The sequence below is a fragment of the Microcebus murinus genome, chromosome 27, assembly GCF_040939455.1.
Source record: "Microcebus murinus isolate Inina chromosome 27, M.murinus_Inina_mat1.0, whole genome shotgun sequence".
In the NCBI taxonomy this organism is placed as follows: domain Eukaryota; kingdom Metazoa; phylum Chordata; class Mammalia; order Primates; family Cheirogaleidae; genus Microcebus; species Microcebus murinus.
The window spans coordinates 15,542,420-15,561,193 of NC_134130.1; the positions used below are offsets into that span (position 1 = coordinate 15,542,420).

At 41.0% G+C, this 18,774-nt stretch overlaps 1 pseudogene; it reads right to left on the minus strand.

Moving 5' to 3' along the window:
- Positions 1-1,314: 1,314 nt before the first annotated feature.
- On the minus strand, positions 1,315-3,070 carry LOC105872315 (elongation factor 1-alpha 1 pseudogene; annotated as a pseudogene).
- Positions 3,071-18,774: the final 15,704 nt, after the last annotated feature.

Consider the following 18,774-nt stretch of genomic DNA (forward strand, 5'->3'; position numbering starts at 1 on the left):
TAACATAGTATTGAGCAAAGAAGTCAGATAAAGACAAGTCAGTATTGTTTGATTGCATTCATTGAAGGTTAATAAAAAGTTCAAACTAAACTAGTAATTCTCTAATGGGGAAGGGGACAGGGACTGTGACTCTTTCTTAATCTGGGCACAGGCTACACAGGAGCATTCATTTCGTAAACATCTGTGGAGCTGTATTCCTATGTTTTGTGCAGTTTTCTATTTTTGTTTGTGTGTTAACCTTCAATAAAAAGTTTACCCTCCTCCTTATATAAGTATAGATCCTGTGGAAGCTTGGGGACTCTAGCCATAAGGGAATAACTTTAGGAAGAAAGGATGATGTAGAGTTTTAAATAGGATAAAAAGTTCAGGGGAAGGTGCAGCTGGTGCTTCCAATCTGAAATCACTTAGAGGAATAGATTTTCTATTTGGATAAAACCTTAGGTCATGATAAATAACAGTATAAACTAATATTCAAAAGCTCTGAGGAAACCCAAGCTTGAGTCAGCATAGACACAACTGTGGTTACCAAACGAATAAGACCAGAGGCAAGGACAGGCTGGGATGCCAGAGTTCTGAAAACAAACCTTTTGTGGTATGAGCAGTTTATTTCACAGTAGCATGGAATGGTCTGCCAAACCCTGCTTGGGTTTAAATGACTCTCACCCAGGAGTGAGAGCTTGGCAACTTTGTACAGTTTATATAAAACATTAGAGAAAAAATCTACATGACTTACCATTTTATTTATAAATCATTTACTCATATAGTTATGCCTCATACTTGAAAATTTCCCTGGTTTTCAAACTATGCTGTGACTTCTACAAGTAAAATATGGTGTAACAAATATATCAGCTTTTATCTATTGATTTATTAAATAATTCCTAGTCTCTCATTAATGTAGGAGCATAATAAAGACTGACAAAGACTCAGAATAAAATCACACTGATTTATGGATCCTATGTTGTCTTAGTCCATTCAGGCTGCTATAACAAAAATACCATAAGCTGGATGGCTTAAAAAACAAGCATTTACTTCTCACAGTTGTGGAGGCTGGGGAGTTCAAGGCCAAGGTACTGCAGATTTGGTGTCTGGTAAGGGACTGCTTACTGGTTCAAAGCCAGCTGTCTTGTCCCTGTATCCTTACATGGTGGAAGGGGCAAGGGAGCTCCCAGAAGTCCCTTTTTAAGTCCATGTGCACTTAAAAAAATTGTATTTTGCTATTGGTAAGTGAAGTGTTCTATAAAAATCAATTAAGTAGAGTTGATTAATAATGTCAGGTTTTGTATTATCCTTAGTGATTTTTTTTTCTCATTAAACTTTGTTTTAATGGGTCTCAAAATTCTGTGACAGATTTTTGGTCAAGTTGTTTCCATTAAAAAGTACTGATTTTAAAAACTAATAACTTAAAACTGCCACACAAAAAGAAACAAAAGTGGTCCACAAAAAGAAACAAAAGTGGTCCACAAAATATTCTCCTTTCCTTCTGAAGGTTTTACGATGCATTGTTATTAACAACCAGTCTTTTACTATTAAACTTAAATGGTCAATTGAAACAAACAGTTCTGAGACCGTTATTCCACCACTGATTAAGAGTAGGGTGGCAGGTATTAGGAATAATATTCATTTAGCCTTCTGAGCTTTCTGGGCAGATATGGTGACCTTGCCAGCTCCAGCAGCCTTCTTGTCCACTGCTTTGATGACACCCACAGCAACTGTCTGTCTCATATCACGAACAGCAAAACTACCCAGAGGGGGATAGTCTGAGAAGCTCTCGACACACATGGGCTTGCCAGGAACCATATCAATTATGGCAGCATCACCAGACTTCAAGAATTTAGGACCATCCTCCAGCTTCTTTCCAGAGTGGCGATCAATCTTTTCCTTCAGCTCAGCAAACTTGCAGGCAGTGTGAGCAGTGTGACAGTCCAGTACAGGAGCGTAGCCAGCGCTAATTTGGCCTGGATGGTTCAGGATAATCACCTGAGCAGTGAAGCCTGCTGCTTCCATTGGTGGGTCATTTTTGCTGTCCCCAGCAACGTTGCCACGACGAACATCTTTGACAGACACGTTCTTGGCGTTGAAGCCCACGTTGTCCCCTGGAAGAGCTTCGCTCAAAGCTTCATGGTGCATTTCAACGGACTTTACTTCAGTTGTAACATTGACTGGAGCAAAGGTGATCCCCATGCCGGGTTCGAGAACACCAGTCTCCACTCGGCCCACAGGGACAGTGCCAATACCACCAATTTTGTAGGCACCCTGGAGAGGTAGACACAAGGGCTTGTCAGTTGGACGAGTTGGTGGCAGGATGCAATCCAAAGCTTCAAGCAGTGTGGTTCCGCTGGCATTGCCATCTTTACGGGTGACTTTCCATCCCTTGAACCAAGGCATGTTAGCACTTGGCTCCAACATGTTGTCACCATTCCAGCCAGAAATTGGCACAAATGCTACTGTGTTGGGGTTGTAGCCAATTTTCTTAATGTAAGTGCTGACTTCTTTAACAATTTCCTCGTATCTCTTCTGGCTATAGGGCAGCTCAGTGGAATCCATTTTGTTAACACCAACAATTAGTTGTTTCACACCTAGTGTGTAAGCCAGAAGGGCATGCTCACGGGTCTGCCCATCCTTTGAGATACCAGCTTCAAATTCACCAACACCAGCAGCAACAATCAGGACAGCACAGTTAGCCTGAGATGTGCCCGTAATCATGTTTTTGATAAAGTCTCTGTGTCCTGGGGCGTCAATAATAGTCACAGAATATTTGCTGATCTCAAATTTCCACAGGGCGATATCAGTGGTGACACCACGCTCACGCTCAGCTTTCAGTTCATCCCAGACCCAGGCATACTTGAAGGAGCCCTTTCCCATTTCAGCGGCCTCCTTCTCAAATTTTTCAATGGTTCTTTTGTCGATCCCACCACATTTGTAGATCAGACGGCCAGCAGTGGTGGACTTGCCTGAATCTACGTGTCCGATGACGACGATGTTGATGTGGGTCTTTTCCTTCCCCATTTTGGCTTTTATGGGTGGTTTTCACAGCACCTGTGTTCTGGCAGCAAACCCGTTGCAAAAAAAAAAAACTATCCTTAGTGAATTTTTGTCTGTTCTTTCCTATCAATGATGGAGAGATGAGCCTTGGCATCTCCCAATGTAATTGTGGTGGGTTTTTTGGTCTCTTCTTTTGTAAGTCTTTTTTTTTTAATTTCATGTACTTTGAAGTAGTGTTTTGGGGTGCACATGGACCATTTACCAAGATGGATAACATGTCCATGAAACATTTATCAACAAATTTAAAAGTTTAGAAATCATAGAAAGAATAGTCTATAACTACTATGGAATTAAATTGGAAATAATAACAAAAAGATATCTGCCAAATCTCTCAAATATTTGGAAATTCAACAAAACAGCTCTAAATAAACTATGGGCAAAAGAAGAAATCACAAGAAATATTAGAAAATAATTTGAACTGAATGAAAATAAAAACACAACAAGTTAAAATTTATGCGATACAGTAAAGGAGTGCTTGGAGGGAAATGTGTGGCTTTACATGCTTTTATTAGGAGAAAAGTAAAAGTCTAAGGTTGGTGGTCTAATTTTCACCTTAAAAACCTAGAAGAAGTGAAAGGAAATAAACCCTGAAATAAGTGAAGGAAGAATATGTTAAAGAGCAGAAACCAATGAAAAGAAAATAGAGAAACAATAGTGACAATCAAACTAAGAATATTGTGGTCAACTTTATGCCAATATATTTACTAATTTAAATATAATAAAATGGGCAAATTTCTTGAAAGACATGTATTATAACATTGACTCAAGTAGTCTGAATAGCCCTTATCTAGTAAATAAATCAAATGAGTAATTAAAGCTTTCCCCAGAAGAAAATCCTAGTCCTAGATGGCTTCTTATTTACCAAGAAATATTACCAATCCCATATATGTTGTTTTAGAAAACTGAGAAGGAAACACTTATCAACTTATTTTATAAGGTTAGTATTACCTCAATACCCAAACCAGACAAAGATATTACAAGAAATGGAAATCAAATTTAATCCCCAATACTATAGAAAAAGGGCCAGGAATCTAAAGTTGATTTGACATTCAATCAGTGTCATTATTCATATTTATAGGTTAAAAATGAAAAACCACATGGTTATTTTAAGTGTATAAAAAGCTTTTGACAAAGTCCTGCATATATTCAGAATTAAAAAAAAACTTCTCAGCAAATTAGGAATAGAATGAAATTTCCTAAATCTGATTCAGGTCATCTACAAAAAGCCTAAAAATAATATCATACACATTATTAAAAAGCTGAATGCTTCTCCCCAACATCTGGAACAAGACAAGGATGCTCACTGACACCATTTCCATTCTATTATACTATCTGTTAGAATTTCTAGTCAGTACAATTAGGCAGGAAAAAGAAATAAAAGGCATATGTCTGTCTATATTTGCAGATGACATGGTTGTATAAATAGAGAAGTCTAAGAAATCTACAAGAATATCATTACCAGACTAATAATTGAGTTTAATAAAGTAACAAAATATAATACAAGGTCAACATTTTAAAAACTGATCATTTTTCTAAATATTTTCAATGTTTAATTTGAATTGAAATTTGGAAACCAGACTACTTTCAATTATGTCAAAGATATGAAATGCTTAGGGATAAATTTAACAAAATATGGGCATGACATATACAAAGAAAATTATAAAAACACTTTTTAGCAACATTAAAGAAGATCTAATAAATGGAGCTATACACTATGTTTATAGGTTAGAAGACTCAATATTGTTAAGATGTTGATTTTCTCAAAGTTGATCTATAGTTCCAACATAAATATCTACCAAAATCCTGAGAGATTTTTCTGTAAAAATTGACAAGCTATTTCTAAAAATTTCCATGGAAAGATAAAACAATTAAAATAGCTACAACAATTTTTAAAAGCAAGAACAAAGTTGGAGAATTTAAACTACCTAGTTTCTAGACTTATTATAGAGCAACAGATTGCAAGATAGTGTGGTACTAGTTTCAGGACCGGGATATAGATCCATGTACCAGGACAGAGAGTCCAGAAGTAGACCCATGCATACTATTAGTTGATTTCTGACAAAGTTGCCAAGGTAATTCAATGGAAGAAAATGATAGTGTTTTCAACAGAGTTGCTAGAACAACTGATATCCATATAGAAAAAAAGAACTCTTGACCCTACTTTACACCATATACAAAATTAATTAAAATAAATCATAGGCCTAAATATATATATATATATATATATATGTATATATATATATATATATATATATATATATATAGTTTTGTTTTGTTTTTTTGAGGCAGAGTCTCACTTTGTTGCCCAGGCTAGAGTGAGTGCTGTGGCATCAGCCTAGCTCACAGCAACCTCAATCTCCTGGGCTCAAGCGACCCTACTGCCTCAGCCTCCCGAGTAGCTGGGACTATAGGCATGTGCCACCATGCCTGGCTAATTTTTTTTTTTTTGTATATATATTTTTAGTTGGTAGATTAATTTCTTTCTATTTTTGGTAGAGACAAGGCCTTGCTCAGGCTGGTTTCGAACTCCTGACCTTGAGCCAACCGCCCGCCTCGGCCTCCCAGAGTGCTAGGATTACAGGTATGAACCACCATGCCCGGCCCATAGGCCTAAATATTTACACAACTAAAACTATAAAATTTCTGGAGGAAAGCCCAAGAGAAAATCTTCATAATCTTGGGTTAAGTAAAGATTCCTTAGAACACAGAAAGCATGAACTATAAAGGAAAACATTGATACACTGGATTTCATTGAAATGAATTAAATTTTCTACTCTTCAAAAGACAAATAATTAAAAGGCAAGTTACAGAAGGGGAGAGAAATACTTGAAATACATCTGTCTGACAAAGGACTTGGGTCTAGTACAGGTAAAGAATTCTTACAACTCAATAATAAGGGGGAAAAAAACCTACTTACAAACAGGCAAAATGTTTTGAACACTGTCTTAGCCTGGGCCACTGAGGAAAGCCCTGGATCCCTCCTGCTCTAAGGTGTTGACTCAAACAGTAGTTGCTGCCCCTTCAGGGATGTGGACTGTGCCTGTCTCCAGGGCTAAGCTTTCTCACCTGACTCTTCCACTGGTATCTGCTCTGTTCACTTCCTTTAGCACGCAAGTATTTACTCCTTTAATGTGTATATACTTCGCATCTCCAGTCACTGTGCTTCTGGCTCCTCACTTCTTTATAGGATGAGATCTCAGAAGTTCATGTTATTCTCTCGCCTAAACTCTGCCCTGTTGTATGACAACCTTCCTCATCAGCTAGATTTATTTATCTTTTTCCTGAGTAGCCAGCTGAAAGGGACACCTCCTGATGGACCATGCCCAACCTTGTTTGACCAGAGGCCACTGACAGAGAAAACAATGGGGAGGTGACTGCTAGAATCAAACAAGCTTTTGAGACATCCACATGGAATAGGGGTATTCTTAACCCTGATCACAAATTAGCGAGGTCTATCTTATCTTTCCCACAGCTCCAGAAACCCGTTCCTCCTTGTGATGATACTAGTTAACTTGAGCTCCAGGAACTTTCTCAATGCTAGGGATCTGATATGAAGTTACAGCCAGGCTCCCTGATTTCCTAGAGCTGAGTTCATATTCCTTCTGCACCTTTGGACTAGACTTACAAATTTTCCTCTGGTTAAGTATGATCAGATGATTAAGTGTGCCCCAAGGACTGATGGAAGAATACTAGAATCTGATACTCAAAACTCAATATATATCTTAATGGTCAGGACACAATCCCTAAACCCTGCTCTGAGACAGAACTCCAGGGGCTGGCCTCTCTTCTAAAGCCTCTGGTGGTGAGACTGCAGGAAGAACCGTTCATGGACTGGCCCTCCACTGACTCTGCCCCAGGGATAGGATCAACACACAGAGGTCATAAACTTAAGTGCCTACAGGAAGGATATGTAAGTGACTGGAAGTGGTGGTGAGGCCTTGTGGTCTAGATTTTCTATCTAGAAACACAGGGTTAGCAATGCGTGTGTGGGGGGGGGAGGGTGAGTGTAGGGGGTTTGAGGGGATTTGAGGGCCTAAAATTGGCTCTCTGACTCCAAGAAGAAGGGCTGGAGGCTGCATTTATATAGCACTTTCCCCTAGATTGTGAAAGTGAACTGTGCGGGGTGTGAGGGCTGACGGTGGGGGCTGATGGGAAATGCGGTGGGTTGAAGAAATTCGCCCTCTCCAAGGAGGCAGCTTCACTCAGCTCCAGCTGACGCTTGCCAGTTGGCAACAAGGACAGTTGCCAGATCTTCTGAGTTTTCAGAAGATGGAAATCCAGATTTTTTTTAAAATGGGAAATCTCCTATTTTTAAAACACTACGTAAGCCAAACCAAACACGTTTGTGGGCTGAATTTAGTCTGTGGCCTACCATTTTGAGACCTTTGATTTATAGTCCTCACAAAACATGACATTTCTGTTCCAATTTGTAATCTGGAGGCTTGTTACTTCCAGACTCAGTTCATTTTCTGCACTTCACCTTCCTCTTTCACTCCTTTATTATTTACACACATGTCTGACTCCCTCTCAAGATTATACATTTTTTTAATGGCACAATTGTGTCATTTTTGTTTTTGTGTCTTCTCTGTGGTTTACTACAGTGCCTTAAATAGTATAACACTCAGTAAGGGCTGGTTAAAGAAGTGTTTGTTAAATAATGCATTTTCAAAGCTGATTTAAAGAAACTTGAAGCTCTACTTGGGGTTTATTCACTGAAACACAATTTGCCAAAAGCCAGATATCTGAAAGCCATTTTGGGATCTCCACTTTCAGTAATAGTCGGCTGTAGTTCAGTCCAACTTTCTTGCAAAATAAACTACAATATCTGGACAAAATATGGAAAACATCTTATTAATAGCATCAAAGACCTAACAAGACAGTGAAGAATTGCCTGAAAGAATACACATGCCTAAGAGCACAAATCGGTGAACCGATAATGTTTTATCCCGGGAGCATTTGCCACTCTGAGGAGACCCTGAAGTGCAGGAGGACTAGGGAAAAAATCAGAGACCCTGGAGACTTTCCCACCTGCCCTTGGTTAAAACTTTCCCATTCTTCTCCCCACCCCCAACATTAGACCTTTTTGGGGAAACAGGTGAGCAGTGCTTTGGGCTTTAGAGTGACAAGAGTAGAAGCTCAGAAACATCCGAGGTCAAAAACCACATGTGACACACCATTTCCCTGTGGCAGAGTGGTGGCCTGGCTTTCTCCACTGAGCTTCCTCCCCTTGTAACTCACTCTGATAAGGCTAGTCCTAAGAGAAATGGCTCTAGACTCTGTGGTTAATGGAGCTGTTTAAAGCTATTTAAAATTTGCAGAGCATTAGCCTGGGGCAGTACCACTCTGATTGTCTGGGCCCTCCCCCAGCTGTTCTCCACTGGGCCCGGTTCCAGTGCTGTGCTCTCCCCTCACCCTCACCGTGCTCAGGGTACTGGACAGTGGAACTTCCTACTGAATGATGCTGAAGCCCCAGAGGGGGCCGAGGGGCCGGCTGTGCGTGTACCTGTGAAGTGGGGGTGGAGAGGCGTGGACAGAGGTTGGCCATGAGGTTGGGTACTTACAAACCCCGCAGGGTGCTTGATTATAGGACTCAAAGCAGGTTACTGAAAAGAAACAAACTATTAGTCATTTGGGGAACTTTAAGAAGCTGGGGTTGTGTAGGGTTCCCTGGATCAGATTTATTACTGTGATAATGTGAGAGTAGCCAAGACATGATTGCAAAACTACCTAACACCAGTCTTGTTGTAAGACTTGGATTCCCAAATCAGAGAGCGTTCCTATTCAGGTGCCAGATACGTGATAGATCCCTATATAATGGGTGGACTATATAATGGGAAGACTTAATTAATGTGGTGATTAAAATATACAGCCCACCTGGATCTTTGCTTACTATTCGCTGTGCCCACAGCCAGACCCTCTTGATGCCACACTCTCTTCACTTTGCAATGAGTTCTATCCAGTGCTGATTGCTGGGATTTACTTAATCACATGTCTTAGACCCAGACACATTAGTGACAAGAGTAAGAACATGGACACCATGCTAGCAATGAGCTAAGTATACTGTTAATTATAGTAAGTGACATGCCAAAAAGTGAGATCTCAACTATTCTTTGAGATGTCACCACACTCTGGGAAAAATTATATGCTTTTCACAAACAAGCACTTCTGTCTTCAATAATTGTTTTAGGGAAAGCGAAAGGTAAACTTATACTGCAAACAGTACTGCAAATTAGTATAACCTTTATGGAAAACAGTATGGAGATTCTTCAAAGAACTAAAAGTAGACCTACCATTTGATCCAGCAATCCCACTACTGGATATTTATCCAAAGGAAAAGAAGTCATTTTATCAAAAAGAGCTAATTGATGGGCACATATGGCACAAAGAGATGTAAAGGTCATTGTAAATCAATAAGGGGGAGGGGTAAAACTTACCTCTGGGGTACAATGAACACTGTTCAGGTGATGGGTACACTAAAAACCCTGACTTAAGCATTATAATAGGTATCCATGTAACAAAAACATTTGTACTCTCTTAATATTTTGAAATAAGATATTGTTTCTTTAAAAAAAGTATTTTAGATAATCTGTCATCTCTTAATAAAATGAAATTACTCTTTTTTTTTGAAATATACAAAATAGAAAAACTTATTTATGAATATACATAGCAGTTTTATTCCTATAACAAAAAACTGGAAACAATCCAAATGTCCACCAATAAGTGAACAGTTAAACAAGTCATGGTATATTCAAACAATGGAGTATTGTTTTGCAATAAAAAGGAACAAAATACTGTTACATAACACTATGGATAAATCTCAAAACATTACATTGAGCAAAGGTAGCCAGAAACATGAGAATACTTAGTGTATGCTTCTATTTACATGAAATTCTAGAACAGGCAAAACTAATTTAAAATGATAGAAAACACATTAATAGTTGCCCAGTATAGGGAATTCTTCAAATCATCCAATAGCTGAGAGGTTGCCCTGATGCTAGTCTATTCTTGTAAACTGAAACAGGACAAAAATCACGATTAGAATATACAGGCGCCCCATAGTGTAAGAGCGTGCATTGTTCTTGTCTTTCAGTGGCTATGGATCAATAAACTGTCACTATTAAAGTAATAATAATAGTATCTATAAGAGCAAAATGTATATCATACTTAATCTACCGGGCATTGTAATGCCTTCACATACCATCCCATTTATTCACATCAAAACACCATATGGTTAAGTATCATAATTCTTGTTTTCTAAATGACTCGGAAAGGTGAGGCACAAAAAGTTAAGTAATTTACCCAAAGTTCCACAGCTATTAAATGACAGAGCTGGATAATGAACTCAGGCAGTCTGGCCTTGGAGTCTCTGTTCTTAACCATGAGCTGACTCAATGACACAAACATGTTCTGCCTATATAGCATTCATTACTTGAAAAGATTGATTTGGTGAGTTCAATGAAAAGTTGCCTCTTATTTGAATTAGCATTAAAATTGGTAAATTTGGGGAAACTCCCACTAAGTGGTGTTATTACCTTGTTATTTAAGGTTTAAGAAAAAAATTTACCTCCTTCCTCCAAGTAAAACAAAGCAAAAACAAAACAGCAAACATAAAACTGACTCTACACAGAGGACTGGGATTTTGGAGGGCTTGTATTATCCAGACTATTGGATTCATACAGTTGTAAGCCCCTTGCTTAACCAGGCTTGTGTAAATGGGATCAGTTCCTTGATCTGTTTGAAAAAGAATTTTTCAGCCTGTCACTAAGAGCCAAATCCTTCTTTTCTGCCCTTCTACTCCTAAAGATATTTATAATTTGTTTTTGTGATTTATTGAAATTTGCCTGGCTGTGGGAGAACTGCATCTTTTAAGTTTCAGTTTACTTAACTCTGCACTGCCTAGTCCACTCCTTTTGAGAAACTTTGTCTTCTTAAAAGACGTTTCCATGAGATCATATTCTCATCTGAAGTTTATAAAATAGCATGCTTAGTAACACACAATTTGTCCTCCCATTTTCTTTATTAAGGTACTTAGACACAATGGGTGGTTGTGAGTATACAAAGATGGCCACAAATGCCCTTATACATTCTATACATTCGCTTCTGTTTAATAAATTTGGTGGCGAACCTTGGTTAAAACTGTGGTTTTGGCCGGGCGCTGTGGCTCACGCCTGTAATCCTAGCTCTTGGGAGGCCGAGGCGGGCGGATTGCTCAAGGTCAGGAGTTCAAAACCAGCCTGAGCAAGAGCGAGACCCCGTCTCTACTATAAATAGAAAGAAATTAATTGGCCAACTGATATATATATAAAAAATTAGCCGGGCATGGTGGCGCATGCCTGTAGTCCCAGCTACCCAGGAGGCTGAGGCAGAAGGATCACTCGAGCCCAGGAGTTTGAGGTTGCTGTGAGCTAGGCTGACGCCACGGCACTCACTCTAGCCTGGGCAACAAAGCGAGACTCTGTCTCAAAAACAAAACAAAACAAAACAAAACAAAACAAAAAAAAACTGTGGTTTTAGGAAACTAATTAGCCTCAAAAATTCATGGTGGTAAAAGCTATTTTCTAACTAAACTGACTTTTTTGTCAATGTCATTAGTATCTAAAAACAGCATTCCATGATTATCCTAGCTATTTACTTTGTTCAGATAATTTTTCTAAATACACAAAAAACATGATCTGTGTTAGTCCTTCACATCTATGCTATACATCCTTTAATGATCAGCCTTTTGGTGGTATACAGGAGTGGATTGTCTTTTCTTTATTTTTTTTTAATTTTTTTTCAGCTTTCCAGAATATTTTATTGTTTAGCATCTTCCAAGACTTTGTATTCACTAAGTACCTTACAGCTTATTCCTTAATCATCACAGAATCCTTGGAATGGTTTGGCCTAAAATATTTTGCCAGTTCTGTTTTATGGATGAGAAAGCTAAAAAGAAGTCATTTTCAAAGCTACACACAAGAACCAACGTTAGAACCCATAAGTCTTAATTACAAGTACAGCCATCCCTCTGTATCCATGGGTTCCACATCTCTGGGTTCAACTGACTTAGGGTCAAAAATATTTTAAAAAATGTTCACAGTTATAAAAAGTAAAACTTGAATTTGTGGTACTCCAAGCACTATGTTGAATCCACACAAATGACATGATACATAGTCATGACATTAGGTGTTATAAGTAATTTAGGGACAATTAAAGTATACTGAAGGATGTATGTACATTATATGTAAATACTATATCATTTTATGTAAGAGACTTGAATATCCACAGATTTTGGTAACCGCAGAGCCCTGGAACCAATCCCCCATGGATACTGGGGGACAACTGTATATTCCATGGAGTTTGATTTCCTTTCTGTACCTAATGTTGGATTTTTCTGAAATCTCTTCAAGTCAAGTCACAAGGACAAATCTCCATCTGATTCTGCTTAACTTTTATTCTGATTTTGTCATGACTGACTGAAATTTGACAACTTTTCTAGTCTATCCAAATTTGGAATTTTGATTGGTTGTATAATACCTCCACTCCTCTTTATAAGCAGTGTTTTGTAAACTTTTTGAAGAAGTATAGCTCACAAAAGGGGAAAATGGACCTGTATCCCTGTGTTTCCTGGTGGCTTTTGCCAAAGTGATTCCCTTGTAAAGGAAGCAGTTACTTAAGAACCTAGTTCTGTCTTTACATTCATGCTATTTTGTCATAAATATTTGTAAACACAGTCATGATTGTTTATATGTTTGATCAAGTTTTAATTTTCATGCCAGTTCAATGATCTAAATCTACCTTAAATATTTGAATAGCAGTGATACTTCAAGGACATGTGCCATATTTAGCTGTGGCTCTATGTACTCCCAGGCATATACCGCTAAACTGTGGGGAGGCCAGTTTGAGAAGCAAAATAAACACCTGGTGAAATGTCCATATCTATAGAAAAAATTAGTTGGATTCACTAACATTCCCATCTTTCACTCTTTTTTTTTTTTTTTTTTTTTTTGAGACAGAGTCTCGCTTTGTTGTCCAGGCTAGAGTGAGTGCCGTGGCGTCAGCCTAGCTCACAGCAACCTCACACTCCTGGGCTCGAGCGATCCTTCTGCCTCAGCCTCCCGAGTAGCTGGGACTACAGGCATGCGCCACCATGCCCGGCTAATTTTTTATATACATATCAGTTGGCCAATTGATTTTTTTCTATTTATAATAGAGACGGGGTCTCGCTCTTGCTCAGGCTGGTTTTGAACTCCTGACCTTGAGCAATCCGCCCGCCTCGGCCTCCCAGAGAGCTAGGATTACAGGCGTGAGCCACCGCGCCCGGCCCCATCTTTCACTCTTTAAACCTAACTATATTTAGAATGCCTATGAGTCTGATACCAGTCTGCTCTGGGCCCCAAAGACAGGGTTTTAGAGTTCTGATTATTTTCCCCTTGCCCATATGCTCATATTCAGTTTGTCACTGTGACTTTTCCTTCCCTATTATTGTCCTGAATGCATGAGATGTCTAAGGTCCAGACAACTTACATTTCACAAATCCAAAAAAACTTCTCCTAAAGATTTTTTTTTTAACAGTTCTACATTCTATATGGACAGAAGAGCACACTTTTGGAATCAGGCAGACACAGGATTAGATTCTGGTTTTGTAACTGTCTTAGTCAGATTGGGCTACTATAACCAATTACCATAGAGTGGATGGCTTAGATAATAAACATTTATTTCTTACAGTTCCGGAGGCTGACAGTACAAGATCAGGATGCCTGTATGCTTGAGTTCTGGTGAGGACCCTCTTCCAGTTGATGTAGGTTCTTAAATATGAAATGTCCGATTTTGAATGAAAAGTTTAATTTTTTATATCACAAACGAACAGCAATACAATTAATCAAAGTATGTGCCTAAACTGTTGACACAGTTTTGTCATTTTACCAGTAGCTTGCTTATGCCAGCAGCCAAGAAGCCTGGAGAGAGAGTGGCAATGAAATTGTGAAAGGCGTTTTCCACAGCTTGTGGAGAATTGACTATTTTTCTTTTTTTTTTTTTTTTTTTTTTTTTTTTTGAGACAGAGTCTCACTTGTTGCCCAGGCTAGAGTGAGTGCCGTGGCATCAGCCTAGCTCACAGCAACCTCAAACTCCTGGGCTCAAGCGATCCTCCTGCCTCAGCCTCCCGAGTAGCTGGGACTACAGGCATTCGCCACCATGCCCAGCTAATTTTTTCTATATATATTAGTTGGCCAATTAATTTCTTTCTATTTATAGTAGAGACGGGGTCTCGCTCTTGCTCAGGCTGGTTTTGAACTCCTGACCTTGAGCAATCCGCCCGTCTCGGCCTCCCAGAGAGCTAGGATTACAGGCGTGAGCCACCGCGCCCGGCCAAGAATTGACTATTTTTCCTTGCAAGAAGTGGTCCAAAGCCTGGAAGAAGTGGTAGTTAGCTGGTGCAAGGTCTGGTGAATACGGTGGATGACAGAGAGTTTCCAAGTCCAGCCTGTGTAGCTTGAGCAGCGTTGCTTGTTTGACATGTCGTTGAGCGTTGCCTTGCAAGAGTATTCACCTGTCTCAATGGACCGATCTCGGCTATGTAATTACAGGCATCCTCATCATTTCATCCTGCTGGTTGCAGTAGACATCCACTGTAATCAGCTGACCAGGTTCCATGAAGTTTCAGTGGATAATAGAAGTCCTCTTTCCTCTGTCATCTCTATCCTCACCAATTCAAACCAGGTGGTCTCTTGTGTGCTTTCAGAATTTCTTTCTACAAATCTGACTTCTAAAATCTCTTCCGGGTTCTGGCTGTAGTCCCTTCTCTCTCCATCTGAATTACAGTTCTGTGCTGTGATTCTTGTTTAATCATCAATAATCCTCCACCGGCCTGTGAGTCCTTGTGGGCCTTGAAAGGGTCTATTTGCCTATGTAAACCCATATTTAATATGAGTCCTGGCACTAGAGGAATGTGACAGTTTTCCATTGCCTTGTCGCTGGTCTCCAGGCTGCTCCAGAGGTCTCTGCTTCCAGTTCTCCTCCGCAACCTCCTCTTGTGGAGTCTCCCGTGGTCTCAGGTACTCCTCCTTCTGACCCTCATCTGATGTATGCTCATCTTCTTGCTTTTTTCTTCTGATTTCTGCTAGAATCTGTCTTTTCTTTAGAGACACTCTGTCTGGCGGTGTTTCTTGTCCACCATTTGATTCGGATCCTGTCTTTTCTTTAAATGAACACTTCTACTCACTTAAAAAGCTCTTTTCTTCTATCTTCCTTTTTCTTCTTTATCTTGTTTTTCTTACTTCCTCTCCCAGGCATTTTCTTTCTCACTTTAACTTCCCGCTATGCCTCTCTATCAGAGTCTATATCTTTTTCTGGTGACCTGCAGATTGGTAACAATAGTACCAGCAGTCTTGGGCCAGGATCCCTGGTAAGGCCAGCAGTAGCAGGGAAGAGAGATGACAGTGACTGTACAGCTTGGCTGGTTTATTGGTTTTGAGTTGCTCCAATGGGAGGCATCGAGGAAATAGAACATATTTTATTGCATTTAATATGCCTTTATAGAAGGCATCCTAATTTTACATGACATGGGAGAAAGCATATCTCCTCAATTCTTTCCCCACGGGCATGACAATAAAACAGAATGCATAAACATTTGAGAGGCAAGGATTTATTCCTCAAGGGCCTGCTTGAATTATAGGGCATTCTGGTGTTTCCAATGTCACTTACAATGTTGCAGCAGTTGAAGACTGATTTCTGTGGCTGTTGTAACAAATTATCACAAATTAGTGACTTAAAACAACACAAACTTACAGTTCTGATGGTCAGAAGTCCTAAAATGGAGGAGTGGGCAGGGCTATGGCGTTCCTTCTGAAGGCCCTAGGGGAGAACTCGGTCCTCACCTTTTCCAGCTTCTAGAAGCTTGTGAGCCTCTTCCATCTGCAAAGTCAGCACTCACATCTCACTGTCACATCTCCTCTCACTCTGAGACCCTGCCTCCCTCATATAAGGACTCTTGTGGTCACAGTGGGCCCACCCACATAATTGAAGAAAATCTCCCCATCTCATTATCCTTAACTTCATCATATCTGTAAATCTACTTTGTCATGCAAGGTAACTCACTGGTTTTGGAGATTAGGACATGGATGTCTTTGGGGGTCCTTTAATCTTCCCACCACATGCCTGTTTTATAATCAGTTGCTTACCTTTTACTGCTATTGATATTAGTCTGAGGCAAGTTGGAATCAGGTAGATTGTAGCATTTTTAGTGCTATTTTTATCTTTTTTGAATCTTCCACATAGGGAACCAAAATAACAACTGTGCTCTGATCAATCTAAAGAACAACATGAGTTCAAACCCCCAGAGCTCTGTTGATCCATGCATTCTCAGTGCTTGACGCAGAGAATCTAGTGGGTTTTGAAATCTTAGTGCTAATGGCTGGTACATTCCTGAGGTATTGTGCCCACCAAAGATATAAAGCAAATCTAATCCCCTGGATAAAGCTTCCAAATCCACAAAATTCCAACTCTGTCTCTCTACTAAGATCTGATAGTTCTCAGAGCTTTCAAGAGTTGTTACTGTACCTTCTCATGGCTAGTTCCCACAAAGCATGCTATAAGAACATTGTATCATCCACATTAAATGTGCAATCTATTGTCAACTCCAGTCAGACTAGAAAATGCTTTTCTACTGAAATTTTAAGAGTGGTGACTCATCCAAAAGAAAAAACTCTTTATTCCTTTGTGTCAATACTTGAGAGAAGCCAGTGTGGAGAGTTTGAGGGAGGAATGATCAGTGAGGCTGGTGAGACGGCAGACACCAGGTGGTAGAGGTAGGAGGCTCCTAAGACACACAGTCTTCATCCTAAGGATGATGGGAAGTATTGAGGAAGTCTAGGTAGATGAGGAGAGGACGGCAAGGGAAAAGTCAGGGCTGATTACTGGGTATTTTGGCTTGGGGGCCCTGGGATGGATGGCAGCTCCATTTGCTAACATGGGAAGACAGAGGAAGAAGAGCAGAGCTTGGAGGCAAGATGTGGGGAAAGATGGAATTGCCAGTGAGATAGCAAAATGGAGATGGCGAACAGGCTACATGGGTCTGAGGCTCAGGAGAGAGGTTTAGGCTTGCAACGTGGATTTCTGACTCATCAGTGTAAGGATGGCATTTGGGAACTCTACTGGAGGCAGTATACAGACTTAGAAGAGAAGATGGCATAAGACAGAGACCCAAGGAGCAACAACATGGAGAGGTAATTGGAAAATCAGAAAGATTAAAGATTAAAACATCTGTACCCATTTCTTGGGTCTTAATATTGGAAGCATGTTTGATCACAATTAAATGTGACTTGAAAATGGTTTATTTGTGTATAAAACAGGGACAGTAATTCCTCACTAGCATCACCAGGTGATGAGGTTCAAATGAAAAAATGTATTTGAAAATATTTGGAAATTGTTGCACAGGTTGCTGTGTTTCTGATTTCAGTGGCAGCAGTAGCAGTGGTTTCTGGTTCAGGTCTGGGGAGACTGAATGATGCACAGGTTCTCAGGTGATGCTGATGTTACCGGCTCAGGACCATCCTTTGAGAACCACATAACACAAAGGTAAGGAATTATGCTTTTGATTCACTGAGTTTTCCTTTGATATTATGTGTTTCATCCCCTAATATGTTGAAACTTCACCCTGTTTCACATGAAGCAATATCCAGTCACACAAGTGGAGGTCAGATCCCTGCAGTATTTTGCTGATCGTTTACAGTAGCGACAGCGAGAAAGGAGGACGGGAACAATAAACGGTATTTCTTACGGGGAGAAGGAGATAAGGAGGAGGTCTTTGGAGTCAGAGGTGGGATTTCTTTTGCCCCCAAAGTCAATTAGATATAAAATGCTACTTGTTACCAACTTTCAAAAATCCCATTAGAGACCTTGTAATTCGATCCAGAGGGACCAGCATGAGGAGAGCCAGGAAAGAGGAAAAATTGACCTCATTTCTCAGTCCTTTCTTAAATCCCGAGCAACGCGTGTACCTCAACGCTGCCTTTTCCGGACCCACAAACACGGAATCAGGAAAACACATTAGCACCCCGGGTCAGACCCGGAACGCAGAGCTGGGAGGGGGCTGGGAGGGCTGGGCGCCGCCAGGGCAGACGGAAGCTGGGGGAGGGGGAGCTTGCCTCCAGGAGCATCTGCCGCGCGGCCGCGGGAAGAGCGCGGCGAGGGGACGCGCGCCTCGGCCCTCAGCCCCACACTCGGCCTCGCGCGCGTGGACAGCGAGGCAGGAGGGGGCTCCGGCGGCTGCTTTTGAGGGAAGATCAGGAGAGATAGAGCGTTCTGTCTCACCTCCTCCCTCCCGGAGGCCATTTCTCCATTTTTAACCAGGATAAAGAGGGGGCGCCAGCCCAGTCAGTATAAACCCTTCCGTGCGGCGGACCCCGCCTCGGCCCCCAGCCCAGGCCGGAGCAGCGGTCTTAGGGGGACGCTGAAGTTACTCCGAGCAGGGGGAGGGGTCGCCATGCTCCTGTCCAATCACGGCGGCCGCTCCGGCTATTTGCATACATTATGCTAATAACAGACCTCCCGCTCCGCTCCCACCCAAGCTCCCCGCCCCCGCCGGGTCCCCCTCGGGCCAAGGTGAACGCGTTACCGTTAGGAGGCGGGCGCCCGCGTTGCCTGCGAGGGGGCGCTGTGCGGCGGGAGCTGCGGCCGGACGCGGGCGCCGGCGGGGTCGGGGGCGGGACGTCGCGCCCGAGCGCGCGCTCACACAGTCTCTCACACACACGCGAG